The sequence below is a fragment of the Anas platyrhynchos genome, chromosome 10 (assembly GCF_047663525.1).
Source record: "Anas platyrhynchos isolate ZD024472 breed Pekin duck chromosome 10, IASCAAS_PekinDuck_T2T, whole genome shotgun sequence".
In the NCBI taxonomy this organism is placed as follows: domain Eukaryota; kingdom Metazoa; phylum Chordata; class Aves; order Anseriformes; family Anatidae; genus Anas; species Anas platyrhynchos.
The window spans coordinates 5,876,071-5,898,000 of NC_092596.1; the positions used below are offsets into that span (position 1 = coordinate 5,876,071).

General features: G+C 49.0%; 1 protein-coding gene across 2 annotated transcripts in view; it reads left to right on the plus strand.

Annotated features, from left to right (window-relative positions):
* PAK3 (p21 (RAC1) activated kinase 3) overlaps positions 1 to 21,930 on the plus strand; it is a 173,265-nt gene that overhangs the window by 50,081 nt on the left and 101,254 nt on the right. Inside the window, exon 1 of one of the 2 annotated variants that reach the window (XM_038184447.2) lies at positions 3,877 to 4,120. The exons of the other annotated variant lie outside the window; for it this stretch is intronic. The gene's annotated coding sequence lies outside the window, so the exon portion shown is untranslated. Of the gene's footprint in view, positions 1 to 3,876; positions 4,121 to 21,930 lie in introns of those variants that run through there. 2 annotated transcript variants of the gene reach the window in all.

Sequence of the window (21,930 nt, forward strand, 5' to 3'; positions counted from 1 at the left end):
GGGGTTTGTGTCTTGACTCCTGGATATACAGTATTCAGTGTAACGGGACATATTTGGTGTATATGTCTTGCCTCCTAAGATTTTTTCTGCTGTAGAGAAGGGCCAGCATGCATGTCATATTAGCAGAAGAGGCTTAGAAGGTGTGACTGTAATAATCATGATTAATTTTGCTCTACCACTGTCAGAGGAGAGAAGAGAAAGGAGCAGACCCTTCCGGCAGCACGCTGTCTGCCATCTCACCGTTACTTTCGGCCTCACTTCTGTGCTCACAGCTTTCTGCAGTCACGGTGGGTTTGTTTGTGGTCAGTGTAAATCTTGCACTAAGAGCTCTGGGAGGCCTTCAGCTGAAAACCCATCCCAAATCCTCCATGGAGGCTTTTCAGGAGAAGAGTTCAACCTGTCTGAACATTTACACGGACACTTTGTCTGGACCTTTCTCTTTCTTCGTAGTCTTCTCCCTGCCTTGGTGCATCCTTACAAAGCTTTAGATCAGGACTTTCTTTGGCAACGTCTGTGGAGATCTCCTATGGAAACTCGTGCATTGCTAACCATCAATTTACTCTGCTAACTCAACAAGCAGATGTTTGGCTACAGCACTGGCCAAAGTAAAAGAAGTGGCAGTGAATAAAAGCACCATTTTTCATTAAGAATATCAGTAGCGTGATATAAAAATTGCCAAGTTTTGAGAAGAAACAGTCTTCTTCATTTTTCTTTTGTAATTGCCTCAAATATAGCAGAGTGGCTTTTTACTTCGAGTTTGTGGTTTTTAAGAGCATTCATTTCCTTTGGGAATTTGTCTCTGTTTTATTAACAGCAGATTGTTTTTTCGTATTGCAACATTTATGGGGGGAAATCTGTAATTTTTATCCATACTGACAGTATTTTACTAATAAAATACCGATAATAAAAGTGAGACATCACTTACCAACTTCTGGAAGAAGAAGAAAAAAAGGAAATAGAAGAGTACTTCAAATGGTAACCAAGACACGACCTCCAGAAGTGACCTACCATTGCAGCTCCATCTGTTGTTGCAATGTTGATGCCTGGAGCCACAAGGTAGCCCTGGACTTGGTCTGCAATGCTCTGCGCGTGCAGTAACACCTGGTCTGGGCTGTGTTATGGACCCGAGGACTGACTGCTGTATAGTTTCACGTCTCCCTGCAGACGAGAGTAACTCCACCCAGGGAGTGGGACAGCTGGCGCCTTTTTAATGAACACCAGTGTTGGACGTGTGCGTTTGGGTAGCTCCCCGAGGCCTGGGGGTACCTCTGTGCTTTCATCGAGGAAGTGTTTCAGGATGTAGCCTGTCAAATCTCCTTCACCACCTGTCCCTCAGTCTCTTGCCCTCTGGTTCCCTTCAGAGCAGGACTGGCCCACAAATGGCTGAGATGGGGAGCGTGAATGCCCCGAGGAGGCGAGGGGAAAGGAGTGAGGTGCGTAGAAGCAGAGCCTGCGGGCACATTTCCTGGGAAACACTTGCAAGGGTTTTCCACTGGCCTTGTCCAGCTCAATGGCTTTCCATACCTGTCGCCTGGCTGCACCAAACGGAACGCCTGAAACAAATGGAAGCTGGTGTGAGTTCGTGGGGTCTTACCAAGCACTGCTCCAGAGCTAGCTGCCACGCTGCTCTTCAGGCACAGAGCTGAGAAAAGGCATCGCTCATGGGGTTGAAGCAAAACACTATTTCTTTGCCCTTCTCTGCCTGTAAAGCTGTCAGTGGATTGCTCAGCGCAGTCTGTAAAAGAACAACTTTCTCTAATTGCAAGCAGATTCATCCTGGAAGTGCTATATGGCAGTGAGAGCACGGCATATGTGCAGACAGGACACCTACATCCTTCCGGCCGTTTTAATGCTTCTGTCAGGCGACAAGCAAAGCGCTTCGCCTCTCGGTTTCCCCGCGGAGAAGTAGCGTGGAGGTGTGGGGCGGCGCCGCTCAAGCACCATCTGCGAGGTGCTTTGGGATCCCGGGGACAGAAGAAGGGTGGTGGTGTGTGTGTGTGTGTGTGCTGCCACATCATGGAAGTCAAAAATGTATTTTGGGGAGCGAGGAGGGATTTGTAATAGTCTGTGTTAGATTGTTAATGGCAATTTGCTTTAATTACGCCGTGTATTTGTTTGCACCAGCTTCATGCACGGTCTTGTTCCTTTTCCATTTATTTCAGGAATCCTATAGGGGCTGGTTGATTTCCTACATTTGAGAAGAATTTTAAACACTTGAAAGTATCAATAGCACTTTAGTGGTTTCATGAAACTGTCGATTTTTTTCATTGGTTTTATGAAACTGCTAGATTACAACAGATGGATTCATTTATCTAGCTATGTCTTTATATATATTTAGATGGCTCCCATCTCTGTGGGACTTGTGTGCCTCCCAAGTATTTTAAAATAGAAAAAAGCTGTTTCCTTCTCTGTCTTGCTTTCGATGTAGCCCGTAAGAGGAATAGCTTGATTAGTTTATAGGGCTTGGATTTGCTGGACTGTGTACTGGCATTCTCTGCATGTTTCTGTGCGAAGAAATGAAGCTGAGGAGGGAAATTTTGCCTTTACTTCTGAATGCCATGGGATCTGGGTTATTTCTACCTCCGTGAGGCAAAACTAGTTCAGGAATACTGCCTGGGAAAGATTAAACTCCGTCTTGTCTTACCCCCTTTGTCAGGGGCTGCCATGTTCCAGCGGGAGCCAGCTATGGAAGAAGATTATGAAAGGCTTTGAACATCCGAACAGAAAACCAAGCCTGTACTTAGTAAGAAAGCAGGGTGAGCAAAGCACCAGGCTGATCTCCATTGCTAAGCAGACATCTGCTGTGTTTTACAGCAGCTGTGGTTTATTTCAAAGCATAGGGAGTTGCAGTAATTAAGCTGGAAGACACAAATGGATGCATCAGTGTGTCCAGGCTGCGCTCCTTAGCATGAGGTGCAATCTTCTGGCCAGTCCCACCTGCGAGAGGGCATTGCTGCTGACAGCTGGGTGGGCATCCAGATGTGGTGGGGAGGCTGCAGACCCCCTGGGGCTGGGGGACAGATGCAGCCTGCTGCTGGTGGGATGTGAAGGAAACATGCCGCACAAAGCTCAGCACGGTGCTGAAGCTGTAAAATTCGGAAGAGCAGGTCCTCAACGTGCAGCTGGCAAAGTAGATGTCAGCATCACTGAGTGCTTCACTTTCCCCACGTGGAAGCAGGGGGAAGGCCAGAATTGTACAGGGGATGAGTTCCAGCACCGCGCTGTCAGCAGGTGGCTGCTGCAGAGGCACCAGAGACCTCAGAGAAGGGAGCCCCGGTCATCTCCTGTGTAAGTCTGCATCATCTGTTGGGAGTCACTCCTGACGTGCAGTCCAGCAGCGGCTGTGCCACCTACCCACGCACCCGTACGGCCCTAAACAAGGGATCAGTTGCTGCATGCACAGGGCTGCCCAGGCTCGCCTTCATTTTCTGATCTGAGTGGCATCAAACACGGCAGCATGGGTCCACCAAGCCTCCTGGGGCTGTGGAGACACTTTGAGGTTGAGGCCACCAGATGCTCACTACTCGTGGCACCCCTGCAAGCTGGGGTCTGCTCAGCTCCTCGTGATGAAGCGTTCTGCAAGGCCGCTTCCACCCGAGGAGAGGCTCCCAGCTGGGAGGTTACCGCTGCCCTCAGGCAGCCGGCTGCGTTTTCGGTGCCTCTCTGCTCCCAGCTCCGCGGGGGGCTGTGGGGTTAGGGCCTCGGGGAGGTGGGGGCAGCCTGTGACTAAGCCCCAATTCCCCGGTTCCACATCTCCAGGAGCAGGGGCAGGGACAGCCCTGGGGGGCCGCATCCAGGCATCCCCACGCCGCTGCCGGGCCGCGTCCAGCCCCGGAGCATCGCGGAAGGAGGAGGGGGGCGAGGACGGGTTTCACTTCCGCCTGCTTGCAGGAACCACAAGCCCCCAGAATATATTAGAATAATACCAACAGAAAGGTCTCCCCCTCCCCAGCCCCTTTCTGGCCCCCCCTGAGCCGAGGGAGGGGGGGGAGAGGAACCGAAAGGGGCCGCAGGCGAGCGGCGCGATGCGGAGCCGCTGAGGCGCTGCGAGCATCCCGCCGGCAGCCGCAGCCGGGAGGACGAGCGCGGCCTCCCCAGCGTGGAAGAGGCCGGCGAGAAGGTCTGTCCTTTGCTTTGTTACCCCCCGCAGCCGCTAAGGCCAGGCAGGGCACCGGCACGGGGCTGCAGGCCGGGAGGGATGGGGCAGAGCCCCCAAGCTGCTCCCCAGGCCTCCCAGCAAGCTGCCAAACCCCTGCCTTCCAAGCGCCCGAGCCTCCCTTGCCGTGTGCTCAGCGTGAAGCTCCAGGGAGCTTGGAAAATGGCCTGGAAAATGCCCCACGGGTGTGCCCAGCAGGTGCGGGGAGCGGGGAGCAGCGGGGAGCGGGGCTGAGGGGACTGCAGGCTCCTGGGGGCCCCCTGCCAGAGGTGCCTGCAGCAGCTTCCCCGGCCGAGGCTTGCAGAGGAATTGCCTTCCACAGATCAAGCTTTTTCCAGCTTCTGGCTCTCCTGCAAGCTGAAGGCTTGCCCGGATGGTCTTGTCTGTCTGAGCGTGAGCCACCTCCAGACTCACGGGAGGAAAATAAGTGGGATGGGGCTTCCTTCAAAGCCAGTCGCAACCTGAAGCTCCCCGTGTTGCCCTGCCATAGCCCGTCTGCACGTCCAGCCCTCTGGGTTGGGTCTGATAACTGTGCCCTAGCCTGAGGGAACACCCCACGCTGGCCGAGCAGTTTGAGATTGGTAAGGGTGAGCAGAATACCCCAAACTGAGATGGGCACTGCACATTTCTTCTGGAGTTAAATCAGGCCCCTTGGGATAGGGGCAGAGCTCCTCTTTATCCTTGCTGCTGCCACTTCGGTGCAGCATTTGGGCTTTCTCTCCTGCCAGCTGCTGGGCACGCTGTCCAGCAGGGAGAGGAGCACTGAGACCATGCAAAAACTTTGCTGCAGCAGTCAGTAACTTCCCGAGCTCACAGGAGGGATGGCTCACTGGCTGCTGGAGCATGTGCCATCTTTTCCCCCCTTTTTTAAGAAGTACCTGCACTAACAAACTGTTGCACTCTCACTTGTGAATAGTTTTCCTCACAAAGACGAAACTTGTGGTCTGCATGTCTTTAAGGGATTCTCATTTGAGTGAGAATTGTCAGGATTTTTCGAAAGCTCAGCTTAGGATAACTGTGTCTTTAACCACAGGAGTAAATGCATTGACAGCCGTGAGCTCCAGTGTATGTTTTACAGCATAGAGAGGCCGACGAGCTGAACAGGTGTGGCCATTCCTGTAAGTTTTAGCTTCTTAACTGGGAATCCTAAGTGTGCTGGCTCTGTTTATTCTTGTCTTCATTTACCTTTTAAAATTTGTTTGATGTCTAAGAGTGCCGAGCACCTTGAATTCCAGAGCACTTTGATGCCTCCAATCTATATCCTGGTAGCTGAGCCTTTTACTTTGGAAGTCTTGCCAGAAGCCTGCTCAATTCACTATTCCTTAGATTTAATGTGTAAGGGAAGGGATTTGCTAAGTGTACTGCAAGGTTGTGGAAAAGACCCTGGGCTGTCACGGCCATGGGGCTGCACGAGCTCTTCCCGTGCCCTTCTCTTTGGCCCTGTCCGGCCAGCCCCAAACGTCAGAGCTGGGCCAGTTTCGGGACCACTCACCTTCCTTTCTTAGGGGCCTTTTCAGAACCAGCCACAAGAGGGAAGAGAAAGTGCAAGCTGTCGAGTCTGCAGAAATGTACAGAAATGAAAATATGGCACAGCACGCTCTGTTCTGACAGCGGGATGGAAGAAATAAGAAGCAGGGAGGTAAAGCAGGCTGAGAGTTAAAAAAAAAAAAAGAAAAGATGAAAAACAAAACAATTAGTCCATCTGCTGTCTTGCTCATTTCCTTCCATGAAGCCTGCAGGTGTGTTGTGAACAGTTTAAAGCTCCTGTTGTGGAGCACGTGAATCGGGCTGCTGACTCGCAACGGGGACGAGCTCAGTGACTTACCTGCTAGCGCCCGGCCGCTGTGTGCTCCGATGCTGTGCTTGGTCACAAGTTTTGGGAGCGGCCCGTAGGGTACAGTTATCCTCTTGCTGGTGGATCTGCAGAGAAAGGGGAATCAGTTTCTTTCACTGGGCTTCCCTTTGCATAACTTCTGAGGTCCCTTCTGCTCGTGATGCCCCTACAGTTTGTGGTGGAGGCAAGGCGCGACTGTTGCTTCTCAGTCGGTGGAGAGGAACGCCAGCTTGGAGCCAGGTAGGTGGTGATGTGGGACTGCTGCTCTCACCTGGTGGCAGTGGTGGCAGCAGGTTAGCTCTAGCTCACTACCTGCAGCTCCTCTGTGAACTGGGTCGCGGAGGGACTCCAGTGGTCCGGAGTCCATCGGGAAGCGTGGCCGAATCTGCCTCCCGCTGGGGACGCTGGAATCACAGGGATTTCATCTGGCTCTCTAGGGGTTAGGATCACAACCCTGCCCCAGCTCCCCAAGCCCCTAGCAGCAGCAGTGCGATTTGAATGGCATTGTATAGATTTTTCTTTTAAACTGGGCTTAATCTACAGAAGCCAAGGGAATCGGAATATTTATCTGCATTAGCAGAATGGCATTAAATCTCAAATCCTCCACTGACATGAATATTTATTTGTATCTTAGCTGGCTTCAAACTGCATCTCTGGCTGATTGCCATTCCTGAGGGTTATTTTCACGGAGGTGGACGCTCGCACACTGATACACCTCCAGATTTCACGTTCCCTGATATTTCTCAACAGATTGTCAGCAGTTGGCAAAACAACCCCATGAAAACAGACACTCAGCAAAGAAAGCAGGGGCCTGAAAATACCTTTGGGCATCAATAGGTATCACTTTAAATCATCAGATCATAGCTATTCTAGTATAGGTAAGTACTGCAGTCTCTCACAGTGCTCTCTAAGGTTAGGAAAGTGCCCTAAAAATTGCCCTCAGCCCTTCAGGCAGAATGAACTGCATTTTGAGAACCTGTAGGATTTTTGCTTCCAGTTGTTCTCCCCAGTAATCTTTCTTCCAGCACATCCTGCTCCAGAAGATGTCACTGTGATGGGGATTCAAGGACCCAGCTGTCCCCAGCCACGCAGCCCAGACATGGAGCAGAGCAGGGGGTGTGCGGCACTCCCCTGAACGTGCTGGGGCCATGGGGCCCGAAGCGTTCACAGAGTGCCCCGGGGAAGGTTTCTGAGCGTAAAGCTCTCGGGTGCAGGTGCTGACCTTGGTGGGTGTTTGGTGGGGAGTGCTGTCGTTTATCCTGGCTGAGCACCAGCATCCTGCTTCCATTCTTCATCAGTGCACATTTGAGTATTATAAATGTGTATTAATATTTACTAAGGTCCTTTGGTGTGGCCCCAAATATACCCAGGAAAAATTGTAGGGTATTTTAGCATGGAAGGGACCTCTGGAGGTCAGCTAGTCCAGCCTCCTGCTCCAAGCAGGGCCAGTTTGTAGCAGGTTACTCAGGACTTTGTTCAGTTGAATTAAGAGTATTTCCAAGAATGGAGATCTCATAACCTCTTTGATCCCGTTTTTGACCATCGTCATGAAAAATCCAATATTTAATCAGAATTTCCCATGTTTCAGCATGTCTGTTGGCTATTACCTTTGCCTGTGCACCTTTCCCAAGAGTCCCACTTTTCTAATACCTTCCTGTTAGATCCAGGTATATATAGATTGATAGAGCGAGGCTAGAAGAGATGTGAAAGGGATCTTTTTATAGCAGCTGCTGGTTGCAGGCAGCCTTACAGATTTATGTATTCTAACTTGTTTTTTTTCCTCTGCTTGTTGAGACCGGATTTTGGAGGCAGCATTTGCAGCACAAGAGTGTGTGTGGTGCAGTGAGGTCCCAGTGTTTGGGATGTTGGGTCCCAGTGTTTTGGGATATTTCCCAGTGTTGATGGGAATTTGGGATGGGCACAGCTCTAGCCTGGTGACGAACCTGTCTGGTGGTGTCACAGAGCCTCCTAAGCTCTGCCTTCAGACCCATCAGTGTGGGGCAGACTGCGGACTGTGCGACAGGACTGGAATAAACGCTGATTGAATGTCTCCTTCCACCAGTTGTTTTTTGTTGTTGTTGTTTGGTTGGTTTTTTTTTGGGAGGCTCTTGCAGTTTCAAGTGCTTGAAACCCATTCGTTGGCAGGTCTTGCTGTAAAGAACTCATTTTTGCAGTGGGTCCATCCCTTAGTATTTGTATGCCATAAGGAAGTTCCTTCCCCAATACCACTCTGCCCGAAAGTGCCCCAAGCACTGCTCACAGGCTTCAAACCTTGGGCACTGTCTGCTGGCGGCGTTTCTTGCAGGCTGGCTTGTGACCGGGAGTGTCAAGCATGCCAGAGGTGACGTGTTTCTGCAGGACGGGAATGGTGTGGGTCACCTCTGCCCTCACATCACCAGCACCCACAGCTCTGGGACTTGTGTCAGCCGAAGCAGAACAGAGATGAAGCCATGTAGGATATAAACCCTCCTTTGTAGGTGAAGCAATGTTTAATGTCTCCTCCTAACTGTAGCATTTGTGAAACCTGAACTGGAGATGTCCAGACTCAGTTTTCCCCATGCCTCTCACCTTCTGGCCGCTGCCCCCTGTCCGTGATGCTGTTGGGTTGCACCGAGTTTGTCAATGAAATCCCTTCCAACAGCCCAAGCAGGTTAACGCACTTTGACCTGAACATGATGATGGATTAAAAACCAGTTAGCTCTGATTGAATTTTCAGTAATAATTTCTGTTCTAGTCCGTAATGGCTAATTCATGCAGAGGGTAGCAGAGGGCAATAAGCAAACAGTAAATTTTACGTAATAAGGCAGAGGATCAGCTGGAAAAGCTGCCCCGCTGTCTGGCAACTGGTGCAAACTGCTTTATTTTCGTGGCAGCCTACGAACTGCCCTGTTAGAGCGGGTCTGAAGGTCACCTGCTGGGCTGTTGAGCCTGATAGCAGCGGTCCTGGGTGGCCCAGGGGACAGCACAAAAACCTTGCTGCAGGAACGTGTGGGTCAGTCCACTTCCTCACGTTATGGCTCGTTTTTGCTTCAGAGACCAGCATGACATGTAATATGTTTGCCAAAAGTTTACCATTAGAAAGTGAAGAAAGCTTCCCAGCAGCACTGACATTGAATCCTAGAACTGTCTGCCTCGGGGGGCTGCGGCATCTCCACTGCTGAAGAATTTCACGAGTAAGAAAGCAAGTATCACGGAGAGCTTTCTGTTCTCACATGGTGACTCCTGCCTGCCTGCCACTCTCCCCTGCCCTTCTCCCAGCTCTTGCCACCAAAACCATCACTTTCATCCCACGTGTGGATGGACATACTACGTGGGGCTGGGCTGGCAGTGCTGAGGCTGGGCACGGCACCCTTCTGTGGGGTTAAATTGAGCTGAGCAGCACTGGTGCAGGACAGTGAGCATGGGGATGTCCTGGGCAACAGCTCTCTAGGCTCCTTTGGAGGCTGTATTTGTCGGCATTTCTAACCCTTTTCCTTGAGCTTGTTAAGTTCTTGGTCTGGATGACTGCCTGGCTGATGAGTTCTAGGTTTTAGTTATCTGTGGTGTACAAAGAAAATGTCTTATTTACTTCAATCTGCCCAGTTCTTAGTGGAAGCTATGGTTTCATAGCCTGGTGGAGCATGGATATGAGGGCATGCTGCAGCCAGAAAAACGTTTCGTGGTGTTATTGGCAAACACAGAGAAGTTAAACAAAGCATAGGAGATGTTACCATGAATGTCTACCAGGATACTGAGGTAGTTACACAAATACACTAAAATGTGAGCTAGAGCCCTGGGAAAAGATATGCATAAAAACAACAATCACAGTTCCATTGAACTCGGTGGGAGTTTTTGCTCTTATCTTCACTTTTGCCCCACACCTACCCTTTAATATATCTCATCAGTCTTTCCATTGCACAAGGGCCTCATCAAACTTTGATTAGTCTTCTTAGGGAAACCAGTTTATTGCTGAGAAACAATGAACCGGAGCCTTCAGCTTAAACTAAAAGTTGGGAAGAGCCTAAAACCAAACAAGGCGGTAAGACAGAGGAGCTCTGCAAGCAGCCCCGAAGGCTGTCACCGAAACAACCTTCTGTGCACATCCGTGCAGCTCCTGTAGCAGGGGCACGTAGAAGAGTTTGGTCTCTCGTTGAATGCCCCTGGGCAAGGCAAACCTGTCCGGGAGATCACTGGAATATACCTTTCGTGCTGAGACCACGGGACTGCAACCAGCTGCTGCGGATTCTGTCCCTGCCTCTCCCGTGACCTTGCGGTGAGAGGCTGGATTGCTCAATTAACCTCACTGCTCTTTGCCTCTTCCAGCTAGAAACTTGTTTTTATTTATCTCTTGGAGGTCTTTGTGAAAACCATGCAAACTCATCCTCGCTCTTCGCAAGGATGGCCAGAGGCAAATGACATAAAAGCTCGGTAAGTGCAGCCCGTTTGGGCCTGGCAGGTCTGTAGCTGCCACTCACTGGAAGCCGTTCCTCACGGCCGGACCAAGGCAGAATATCCTCCTTGTTCAGCTTCGGCCAGGTGCTTCCAGGCAAGGGGAGAGCACATGCCCGTGACGGATGACTTGAGGTTTCGTCACGGCGTGGGGTTTCCTTCCTGCCATCCCACCCACAAGTCACGGCAGCCATGGGATAGAAGCTTTGTATTCTAGGGTTTTCCCATGGGGTCAGAGAAACTGCCCATCTTAATCTTCAGGACGTTGTTTGTATTGTTAACTAATAAAGAAGTCACTTGTTTATGCCCTTTTTTAATTTTTACCTTTAATTTTTATCAAAAGCTGTTTAAGATTTTTCCTCTGCTAACAGCTAACTGCATTTACCACCGATCTCCTCAGCTGTCACTGGAGGATCTTTGGCTCTGAGCCTGCACAGGAAGAATAGGGAGGAATAAGCCGAAGGGCTGTTTTTAGGGGATTTTTGCCTATTGTTTGTTTTCTTCATAATCTGTTTGGTGCTTGTTTCCATGAGAAAACTCCAGGTAACCGCAGAATGGAGGAAATTCTAGTATCTTGGGAACTGAGGGGTGAAAGATGAGAAATCTGAGGGAGAGAAGATTTGCAGACAAGAAGCTGTTTATGTTTTTACAGAACATTCAACACTTGCCTGCAGTGCTTTAGCTACAGAGTATTATCTTTTTTTTCGTTAGACCACCCCAGCTTGGCTACTTAGCAGAATCTGAGAGGAGTAAATGAGATATTAGAGATCATATAAAAATAATTCTTCTATGGACATCATCCCAGCTCTGCGGCTATAAATATCCAGCACAAATGCAGCATAACATCTTTAAATACAGTGTTCTACTGGAATATTTGGGCTTGTCTTCTTCCTTTCTCTCAGTCTCACTCCGCAGTGAGTGTGGGGTCTTGGCAGTGCCAGGAGGGGTTGAAGCTGCCCCTCCAGGAGGTGTTACTGCCCCTGCATCTGCTCACCTTTGGGAACTGCTCATAAGGAGACACCTGCAGCGGTGGGGAGCTCTTTCCCCAAAGGTAGTGTCAAGAAATGCTGATAGATTCACGTTTTCTCTCCATTAAGCAATGCTGAATATTGACTTCTTTCCAGCAGGTTATGTTCCACTGGCAGGGTTGCAAGCTCTCATTTGATATTGTTTTTTAGAACTGTCATCTCCATAAATATCCAACTAGAAGGAATTTGAGTGAAAACTGAAATCCTCAAAGCTCAACAATCCTCAAAGCTCAACAAAAGTAAGCCCTATGCAGATTTGCTTGAGATTACATAGGGATCCGGGTTTCAGTCCCTGTCCCCAGTGTTTTTTCATATTTCATCTGTCAACCACGAAGTCCCCAGCTTTTGTCAGTCCTCTTCCAAGGAAGGACACTCAGAATTCAGTGGAGTCCAGTGATCTCGTGACCCAAAGCAACCCCCAGTTTATGCAGATGCTTTCCCCAAGCCCAAAATGTTCCTAGAGAACTATCATTTTCAAGCAGTTCATTTAGCAAGTATTCTGCTGAGCAAGATACAGAAATAGTTATGTGTTTTCACTGCCCAGATAGGGCTTCTTGAATTTTCCAGTCACGCTCAAGAACTATTGGTATTTATTCAAGTAAGATGATGAGATGACTTATTTTCAGTTGGCAATTAGTGCATTGGCTTTAGGGAATGAAAACTGTGTTACATGAGAAACAAGAACAGCAACATCAACAAAGGATTTTCGTCTGTTCCTGCTGCCAGTTTGTGTTGTGTGTAAATCTGTAATTCTCAGCTGCCTCACCATCACCCATGTCTGGAATCCGGGGTGTGCCTGTGGTGTGGAGTGACTTGGCTTTGCTAGCTCCTTGTCAGGGACAGGCTCGTTTCAGAGAACAGCCTGGGAAATGGAGGGCTTGTTGAGCCTGCCGGCATCCATTCTAGTGACTCCCCAGCACTGTGATCCTAGATTTTTGCTCTTTTAGCTAGGAATGAAATCAACCATCTCTTTGAAACCCAACATAGTTTTTATCCCAGTCTCCACTTCTGAACTTCCCACTGAGGGGTTCTCAAGGGTGACCCAAGCAAGGGAAGCCAAGGCTACAGTTTTTGAGTCAGTGCAGTGGTGAGCGCAGCTGGGGGGGCCCAGCCCTGGAGGTGCTCAAGGCCAGGATAGACGAGGCCCTGGGCAACCTGCTGTAGTGAGGGGTGTCCACCCATGGCAGGGGTGGAACCTGATGGGCTTTAAGGGCCCTTCCAGCCCGAGCCTTTCTGTGATTCTGTGATAAGGAAGAGGTACGTGGGCACAAGGCTTCAGTGTAGATTGGTTCAGCTCCTCTTCTTAATCCCTTGGTTTTCTGAGTGGAAATAGCACCCTTCCCCTTTTTTTCTTCTCATTTCTTGGATGGAGAAAGAAGAAGCGAGCTCTGCCCTTCTGTGCCTTTTCTTGCAGAGTGCTCTTGAGGTAGTAGGCAATCTCTCAATTAATGCACTTCCCTTTTTTTGATAAACTTACTTCTTCTTGTAGTTTTTTCTGGATTAGATTTGTCTGATGTGTGTGATGAGTGGAGCTGAAACATCCTCTTGATGGTTAATAACCAGCCAGGAAAGGAAACTCGTGTAGCATCCCTGTCCAAGGGACAAGTGCAAACTGCAAAGGACTGCAGAATCGAATCTTCAGAAATCAGAAATTAATTATTAATTAATTCATTCAGAAATCTGAATGAACTCAGCCAAGAAGACATCTAAACACACAACGCTCTTTTCATTATTAATAGGGAGATACCAAGCACACAGTCAGTGGTGCATGTTGTTCAGAGTGGAACCTAACTATGTTTACTCGAAAGGTGAAATATCTCATGGGAAGGTGCATATGATATCCTAAATATCAGTTTGAGCTTCTGTCTGGAAAGTCCAGGCCTTTGCTGCTTTTAACTTAACTCTGAGGCATAAATTAGGACTGGGGTGAAGCCTCTTGTGTGATAAGGAGAGTCTCCGTTTTTGTTGTTGTTGTTTGTTTGTTTGTTTTTAATCCAGGTAAGCACACAGATTTCATGTGCTTTTTAAAGAATCTGAAGCACAGCTTCCAAATTTGTATTTGGAGTGTGTTCTCATCCTCAATTTTAGTCACCTTGGATCTCCAAATGCTGCCATTTGTGCTTGCAAGCAATTACAGCTGCAATTGATTGCACATAAAATTAGAGGCAATTTAAGGAAAGAAAAAAAAAATCTAATTTCAAGAACTCTAAGTCATTTGTCCAGAAGTGTTTTCATGCATTGGATCAAGTACTGCTTGCTTCCTTTTGTTGTGTCCAAAGTTTGAATCAGGTGCTTACAGAGCACAGCTTGTTACAAAGAAGGTGCACTTCTTTATTGCCTGACTTGCTCGTGAAATGCATTTTATATAACGAGGCACTGATTACCTACATTACAAACCGAAGCAACGCTGTTGTCTCATTTGGTAGGAAGCAGAGATTGTGTGGACAACTGAAAGCTTGCTTAAAGGCAATCTGTGACCCACTCCATGCTATTCTCATGCTAATGTGAGAATGGGTATCCTGGGCACCATCTGCTGTCCCTGAAGTCCCGGCCTTGGGCATTCAAAATTGGTTTGCTTTATTAATGCTAGGCCATCCAGAACTGCCGCGGTGCATTTGTTAGAGTCTATGAAATCAGAAGTTGCAATTGTAAGCATACAGAGATAATTGTCACTTTTAATAATACACTCAAACGTGATAGCTACCAATTTTTCCAGCCTCTTAGACAAAGATGCCATCTTTCAAGCTGCAGTTAGCTTCGGCAAACCCAACAAAGGCCTCTCCGGCTTTTCAGGGAGATGGGTTTTGCTTCCTAGGAAGGTCATTTCGTTACACGCGGGATGGATTTATTGGCTGGCTCTGCATTTTAACTTCTGTAAATACCCCCTAGAGAAATAGAGGAATATCTTGATATAAATCACAATTAATAAATAGGACATATGATGCGATCATTTTTAGAAAAGCCAAGGGGATGAGGTATCAAATATCCTCAACTAGTCTGATTAAACCAGTTGAGGTTTAAAGGATACAAAGCATCAGTTTTACCTAAGCTTATTGGCAGAACAAATGTCTGCAGTCTCAATTGAATCTTAATAAAGTCTCCTCTAATGATGGTTCTGTTTGTGCTTATTAGCTATATAGTTCTCCTGGTGTCTGTGGCTCTAATTAGAAAGCAATTCCTTCTGTTCCAGCACCTGAGTAAGTAGATTGCTCATTATAAGTACCTGTGAGAGAGCAGCCAGGATGGTTTGATGGGCAGCTAGTGAGCTAGGTCTGCCTGACCTGCTGCCTTGGGCGTGCGGCCACAGGAGCAGCAGGGCACGGGAAGCTGCGTGAGCCTGCTTCACCCTTGTCAGTGCTGTGGGACGGGTCCAGAGCTGACAGCCAGCCTCCAGCAGAAAGTCTCCTCCTGGCTCCTAGCTCACAGGTGGTGAAGTAAGGTGAGGCTGGCCCCATGCTGGGATCCCCGGGCCTGAAGGCAGCAGGGCTGTGCTCTGCCTGGCTCCAGATTGCTCATGGGGGGAGTGAGAGGGGAAGGAAGGCGCTGCAGGAGTGTGAGGAGACAGCAGGGCAGTGGCACTGCGGTGTGACAGGCGCTGATGATGAGCTTTTCATGGGGTCCCCCTGAAAGAGCGTCTTGTGGCAGAATGGGAAAGGAGCAGATTGTTGGAGGCTGTTGGGTGACCCGGGGGGAGCGTAGTTTGGGGTTTGTGAGCCTGAGTCTCCTGACCTCTCCATTTTGATGTGATGTGTGTGCAGTTTATTTATGGTGACCTCTGATGGAAAAAATGACCAACAAACCAACCATCTCCTGTTCCTGCCCAAATAAGCAATGTACAGCCAACAGGGAGAACAACTTCCAGTAGCTGCCTTTATCCCCTCCCTTGCCCCCAGAGCTTTCAGTTTTTTCTTTCAGTGCCGAGTGAAGGAGCCGAAGACTCCAGGGCCAAGGGAAATGAGAGTTAATTGCGCTGTGGAAGGGGCTTGTTGCACAATGCTGTTGTCCTTTCCCTTCCCTGTCTCAAATACTTCAGAGTACAGCAGAGTTAGTGCAGGCATTTGGTACTGCCCTGTGCTTATTCTTGGAGCACTGGAGATACGGAGCCAGCCCTCTTCTCCTTCTGTGCAGGCAAAGAGGAGAGAGGCTTCTCCTCTCTGGGCCCAGCGTTCAGGCAGGTTGTGCCAATGCCAGGTAACATCCCATGGAGTTGGAGCTAACATTACATGTATGTTTTGGCAAAGAGAAAAATGTGTGCACTCATCGAAGTTCTGGATGAATCTGTACTTAAAAAATATATCTAAAAAATACCTGGTTGTGCTTTGGTCTCCGTGTTGTACAAATCAGAAGGAAGTCCCTGAGACTTGCACAGGGGAGAAAATACTTGTATCTGGAGGCCTAAGCTGAGCAGCAGGATATGAAAGGTTGTTTTAGAGATGACTGTAGGTAATACTTGCCCTTTGATCCCTCTTCCTTATTTGTTGGCGTTACTTACATGTGGGAAAGAGTCCTTGTTCAAGCAGCCCCCTGTTAGTGGAGCGCTAGTGTAAGTCGGGAAGACAAACTAAGGAGGGGGAAGCAGAGAATCATCTAGGTTGGAAGAGACCTCCAAGACCACCTAGTCCAACCTCTGACCTAACACTAACCATATCACTGAGCTCTACATCTAAACGTCTTCTAAAGACCTCCAGGCATGGTGACTCCACCACTTCCCTGGGCAGCCTATCCCAATGCCTCACAACCCTCTCAGTAAAGAAGTTCTTCCTAAGATCCAACCTAAACCTCCCCTGGCGCAACCTTAGCCCATTCCCCCTTGTCCTGTCACCAGGCACATGGGAGAACAGGCCAACCCCCACCTCGCTACAGCCTCCTTTAAGGTATCTGTAGAGAGCGATAAGGTCGCCCCTGAGCCTCCTCTTCTCCAGGCTGAACAAGCCCAGCTCCCTCAGCTGCTCCTTGTAAGACTGCCTGTAGCACTGCTTGGGGTTGTTGCGCCCCAGGTGCAGGACCCGGCACTTGGCCTTGTTGAACTTCATACAGTTGACCTCAGCCCATCGGTGTAGCCTATCCAGATCCTCCTGCAGAGCCTTCCTACCCTTGAGCAGATCGACACACGCACCTAGCTTGGTGTCATCTGCAAACTTACTGAGGGTGCACTCAATGCCCTCATCCAGATCATCGATGAAGATATTAAAGAGGACCGGCCCCAGCACCGAGCCCTGGGGGACGCCACTAGTGACTGGCCTCCAACTGGACTTGACTCCATTTACCACGACTCTTTGGGCCCAGCTATCCAGCCAGTTTCTAACCCAACGAAGCGTGCGCCAGTCCAAGCCACGAGCAGCCAGTTTCTTGAGGAGAATGCTGTGGGAGACAGTGTCAAAAGCCTTGCTGAAGTCAAGGTAGACCACATCCACAGCCTTTCCCTCATCCACCCAGCATGTCAGTTTGTCACAGAAGGAGATCAGGTTTGTCAAGCAGGACTTGCCTTTCATAAACCCATGCTGACTGGGCCTGATCGCCTGGTTACAGGCAAGGTTTTCTTTGGCTCTTCTAAACTGAGGTGTTGAACTTGTCTTCTATACCCACATCCCGGTACAAGCTTACGTTACACAAGTTTCTTGGTGACTGAGAAGGCTCAGCTTGTTGTAAAGCAGGGCACCTCCCGACTGGGGCTGTGTTGTCAGCTGGCTCGCAGGGGTTGCTGCCAGCAGCTGAGCTGGAGTTGCTCAGTGTGTGGGTACACCTGCTGGTGAATGTGGTCATACAGGTGCATCTGCAGAGAAAATGCAGGCAATGAACCAGTTATTACAGGTTGAAGGTCACTCATCTGTCAGGGCTGCTTCACCTCACGTCAGGGACTGATAGGTGAACCCGTCACATCTCAGCTGGGTCCGAGAATGGCCAGGTTTGCACGTCCTGATTGGAAAAACATTTAAATGTGGATGATGCTTCAGAATGGTTCTGCTATGTTAAAAGGCTGAAACAGATTTTTGTCTCCCTGTAGAAGGCACTGAAACCTCAAAGTGCCCTGAAGTAAAATTGTTGTTGTCTTACCAGATCTTGGATAGACAGAACTGGAGAATAGCCCGGGCTGGAAGGGACCCCTGAGGATCATCGAGCCTTGGAGGCAGTACCTTCTGCTCACACAGCTGGGACTGAAGAGTACCTGCAGGGGTGCTTCTACCAGTGTACGGCAGAGAGGACTTAGAGAAATGCCTGTTCTCATCTGCCATGCATGACTTTTTCAGGGCTTGACCAAAAAATCTGCTCTGCCTGCATGCGTAGGTGATAACAGCGCTCATGGTGTGAAGCAGGAAAACATTCAATCTAAGTTCTGGTATTCCTCACATCTTCTCTTGCCAGGTATTTCAAAAGTGCTCAGTCAACCCGGTACAATGTTTCCTTCCCTTGAAATAAGATGTGTTGCTCCTTCAGAAGACCACTGACAGCAACAACTGGGGCCTGATGAGCGAGGCAAGTCCCAAGTTGCTAGAACCAGGTATTGACAAATTCAGAGCTGGTGGCTGTGCACGTCACTCTTGGTCCTTATATTTTTCCGTGTAGGCTGGATAGGAAAAATAGTGTTACGGGAAGGCCAGGGGACAAGGATGGCCTCCCAGAAATGCTGGATGCTGTCAGGGGCTCAGCTTTCATCTTGATTATCTTCATGTCTCTGACGTGATCTAAACTGAGCCAGGTGCTTGGTTCCTGGGCAGGTATTTGAAGATGCTGAAATCCTGGTGTTACACCAGTGCTTTGGAAACAGCCCTTCTGACCTTCCCCCTACACGGGATGACACTTGCTGCTGCTCGGTGCACCGGCCCAGCTGGGGATCCAAGCTCATTGCTAGCCAGGGACCGGGCAGCAGGAATTAGGCTTTCCCTACAGCGAGGTGTGGTGGGTGGGCTCCAGGAGCAAGGCGTGTTGAGAGCAGGGGGGAACCTCACCCTCTGTCACGTGCAACCAGGAGAAGGCTGAGCAGAACTGGTCTTAATGGGAGCAGGATGCTGGGGTGGCTGCTGGCTGGGAGGCGGGCTGCAGTGCACGCTCCTAGTCACCAGATGCTCTGTTCCCTGAGCTCCTGTGAATGCTGACTTTGTACCTGCAGATTAAAAGCTGAAACCTCACAAAACATCTCGTGGTGCACTTAGCATCCTTCCTTACACAGTCGTGCTACATCTCAAAGCAGAAAAAGCTCCAGCAGATGCCAGGGTTGGGGCGGGGGAAGGAAGCTGAGCACAGCCACAGCAGCAGAAGAGGTGGGCAGAGCAGGACTGCTCCCTCCTCCCGCTGGGTCTGTTCACCTCCAGGTGTTGCTGGGACACCTTCCACCTACAGGCCCCTGCTGCATGCACTCAGTGAGAGCAGTTTCTCAGCTCTGTGAGCGTGGCAGCTGATTTGCAAGGCCTAATTTAAACGAGTGGATCAAAATGCTTGCAGCTCTGCATATGCTTCCTGAGGAGAAAGGAATGTTTTTTCATTCCTGTCTTATTTCATATTTCACAGCTGTAGTTTGTCTTGTTTTCCGCCCGCCTAAGGCCCAGCAAGTGCTTCAATGCACAGGGGTTTAAAAGCTTATTTACTTTAGGGCATCGGTGCCTCCTTTGAGAAGCGATGTGTGTGTGTAGTTTGTTTTACCACAGCCTTTTACTAGAGCAGCATGGGGAGTTTGCAGGGAGCAAAGAAAGGCAGTAAGTATTCATATCACTTCCCAAACCGTGTTGTATAAAGATAAGCCTCTCAAATTACCTTGAGCAGGACAGGCTGTGAAAGTCTTTGCTCCTGCATTCAGTTTTCTTTCTCAGTGTCCGTACATCCTGCTCTGCATGGCAGTGTAACTCCATGCCCTGACGGCTCAATGCCCTGATGTTGTCACAGGTAGAACTGGTAGGAAGGGTAGCTCCTGGTAACTTCTGTAGGAACATCAGTCCTTGGTTACACCCTCTCCAGCCAAAACTGCTTCTGGAAGCAGTGGAAGATGGGAATCGAGAGCTGCCAAGTTCTGCTCCCTGCCCTGCGGCCCGCCGTGCCCTTATGGCAATGGTGCCCTGCTTCGAAGAAAACTGCTGGGAAGAGGAGGTGGGCTTAGGGCTTGGAAGAACTGGGAAACACCTGTGACAGTTCCTGAAAGCTTTCAGGCTGGTAGCTTGAGTGTCTGACGTTTCTTGTGTTCCAGGGTGCTTTTGCAGTGCCAGATCTGTGTTGGGTCAGGCTGCTGAGCAGTGCCTCACTCACACTGCCTCACAGCCGAGGTGCTGCCAGCAAAGCGCAAGGACGTGGCTTTGCCCTCAAAGGGAGGCGTTGCTGTTGAGTTGGTAAGGGAGGAGATGGCAGCGAGACCTTCTCGGGAGGCCATCTAGCATGTGCTGCTTGGCTTCCACCAGCTCAGGGCTTGGACAGATCGCTGCCAGTGTGCTAGTGAGGCTAGGTTGGACACGCTGCTGTGATGGTGCATTGAGTACTTTGCTCCCCTCATCTCCCACCCTCAAAAGGAGTAAGATACAAAGCTCAGTCTTGTCTTGAGCCTCCCCCAGAGCTTTGAAATGCTTGGGTGAAGGCCTCCCAAAAAGCCAGGCTTCAGGTTACTCCCTTATCCTATGCGAATGTGGGGAGGCGTTGGTGGGGTTGGCAGGGCCTTGATGTTTCTCCTAGAGCCAGCGGGAAGGAGGTCTCCTGCAGCGTCTGAGGCTGTGGGAAATGGATGCAACGATTCCAACACTGTGGGAGTTTTCCTCTGAATTATGTTCAGTATAAATCTGAAAGTCCAAGCAAAAGTCTGATTTCTGAACGTGCGTGTCCCCATTCTGACTACTGGGAGAGAGCAGCTGCCGTGAAATCTGTCCAGCAACATCCACGAGGAGGGAGCGCAGCCATACCTCTGTCACCTGCAAGAGACCTACACAACAAAACCTGCTTCTGGTGGGAATATGCACCCTTACCCGCTTCTATTAGCACAAATCTAATGAAACTGGGATTTTTTTTTTTTTCCTGAAATCCCAGTTTCAGGAGCCAGGTGCTTCAGGGGAGGATTCCCTGTTTGCATTTGGAGGATATTTCTAGCTCTCCTTACTGGGAAGTGGAAAAGGGAAGACTTGAGCATAGCCACAAGAGGCAGAAACACTATAAGGTGAAGAAAGCATACAATTTCTAAAAAGATCTTGTTTTCTAAGCCAATCTCATTATTTTTTAGGATCCAACTAATGGTTTTTGAATGCCCAGGTTGACTTTGGAGATGAGACCTGATTTTTCACAAGTGCTAAATGCTTTACTCCAGCTGTCACACCTATAAAAATCACCCATTAAAATCATGCCTGGGGTCCAGTAGCCAGACATACATGGTTTGGGGGGGGGGAGGTGAAAAAAAGAAATGCAGATACCATAGCGCACCCGGAGCTTTGCTATACCTGCAGTGTGTCCTGGTGAACATGGATTACGTTAGCAGCGTTTTCTTCTCTGAGGCAGTCACAAAAAATAACAGCAGAGGCTTCTTCATACAGTCTTGTTGGTCTTTTATAATGTAAAATATTGATGAAAGAGGTACTATGAACTAGTTAGGAAATCCACATAGCTGAGATTTACATCTGAAGAACAAATTAGGTTAAAGGGAGGGGGAAGTAGAGGGAAAAACACACGATAGCAAAGGTAAGCCAGAAAGGCTGTTTCTCTAAGGCATATCTGAAACTGGGGATTTTTGCTTCATTTGAAAGAAGGGCGGGGTGGGGAGGGGTGAGGATGTCAGTGGAAAGTCCTCACGGAGACAAAGCCTGTCTTAGTGTTATTTTCTTAGACACTTGGGTGTTCTGAGGTTTTCCTTAGGGCCTTGGCTCTTGAATTCAGGGCAGACTCTCAGCATCCCTTAAGGAAATCATTTCTGGTGTTCCTCATTCATGGAAAAATGAGTGGAAATCTGAGCCAGCTGCGTGTTAGAGGAGGAACCTTTCCCTGTCCCCAATCCTGAGATGGGTTGTTGTATGTATTCATTTTGAGGCCTGACTCCTGATTTTTCAGGTGTGGGGATCAGTGATATTCCAGCTTTTACCCCAAGGTAATTGAACCTGGCTGTATCCCAGCAGATTTAGTTATCTCAGGGTCAGAACTGCAGTGCTGCATCTCTGCTAGGCTTCAAACTGAGGCTAAGATTCCTAGTAAATGCACTCCTTGGTCCTTTTACAGCAAGGCAGGTTTGTTTTTGAAAGTTCATGTTCAAGGCTAGTAAATCACCAGAAATAATAGGAGTAGTCAAAGCTTACAATTTTTTAACACAAATAAAATGGCAGAAAGTGCCTGATGTAAAATGTTGGGACTTGATATATTTGGTTGGTTTTCTTGTTGTTGTTACAGGTAGGTCTGGCATGAAGCGTGTGAACCTGTGTTTGAGTTATTGGCAACGAATTCATAAGTCATACGTTCAGTCTTTACTTTGAGATATTTTTTGTATTTAAAAGAACCTATAAAAAAAAAGCGTTCTCCAGCAGATCCTCTGG